The 967-nt window shown below is 32.1% G+C and overlaps 1 pseudogene; it reads right to left on the bottom strand.

Annotated features, from left to right (window-relative positions):
- LOC106470680 overlaps positions 1-289 on the bottom strand; it is a 59,615-nt pseudogene extending 59,326 nt beyond the window's left edge.
- Positions 290-967: the final 678 nt, after the last annotated feature.

The raw sequence follows: 967 nt of genomic DNA, 5'->3' as shown, positions 1-967 counted from the left end.
GTACAACGTTTCGACAAGGTTTTGTCATCATCGGTACCTGATGATGACAGAACCTTGTACATTTGCTGTTATGTTAAACTTATATTGAAGTTTTTCTTCATTACCCATTCAAGCCATCTCCAGCCATTATTAAAGCTTTCATATATTCTAAATTCACTAAAAAGGAACAATACAGAAAAACTTTCAACTCACTACTAACATCAATATTGACAATAAGTGTTATCGTCCTTTTCTTAAGTATTTCGAAATTACTTTTTTTTTTACTTTTCAGTTAACCTAACAAATCTTTATGTTACTTACAATCAGGTAAGCGTTGGAGTGTTAAGCCTAAAACACGTATCTTTCATGTGCATTATTTCACCTCACGAACAAGAAATTGTAACCTATCCCGTAATTTGATAGGATTCCCTACGTTTGCACCAATAAGCAAATAGCATCGACAAACAACAAAATGACAAAGTACTTTCATAAAATATTGTTGGAAATTTGCTCATTAGTGAATAACACACAAAACATGTCATTTACAGTGCTTAATCTATGACATATTATTGAACTTTTGACATAAAATAGTGCGTCTAAAGTTTCTCCCAAATATTTTCTTATGTCACCTAATATTCAATTTTATTACACAGTCCAGATGCATAGTTTAATACTTTCAAAGATACGTATACAGCAAAGGGTGGGTAAGGGAAAGGTTATCCTACATCTAAAAACAGTTGTTATTACAATATTAATTTATAACTGTTACCGTTATGGTTTACTTCTTTATTAGAATTTTATACCCGTGGGACACCTATTCAGGTATAGTTCGATGACGAGGAACCCACTTTGAGACTAATAATGCTTGGAGACGGCTTGAATGGGTAATGAAGAAAAACTTTAATATAAGTTTAACATAACAGCAAATGTACAACGTTTCATCATCATGACAAAACCTTGTCGAAACGTTGTACATTTGCTGTTATGT

This window comes from Limulus polyphemus, unplaced genomic scaffold (genome assembly GCF_000517525.1).
Source record: "Limulus polyphemus unplaced genomic scaffold, Limulus_polyphemus-2.1.2 Scaffold106, whole genome shotgun sequence".
Lineage (NCBI taxonomy): Eukaryota > Metazoa > Arthropoda > Merostomata > Xiphosura > Limulidae > Limulus > Limulus polyphemus.
Note: the sequence above shows the minus strand (reverse complement) of the source record. Positions and strands in the feature narration are given on the sequence as shown.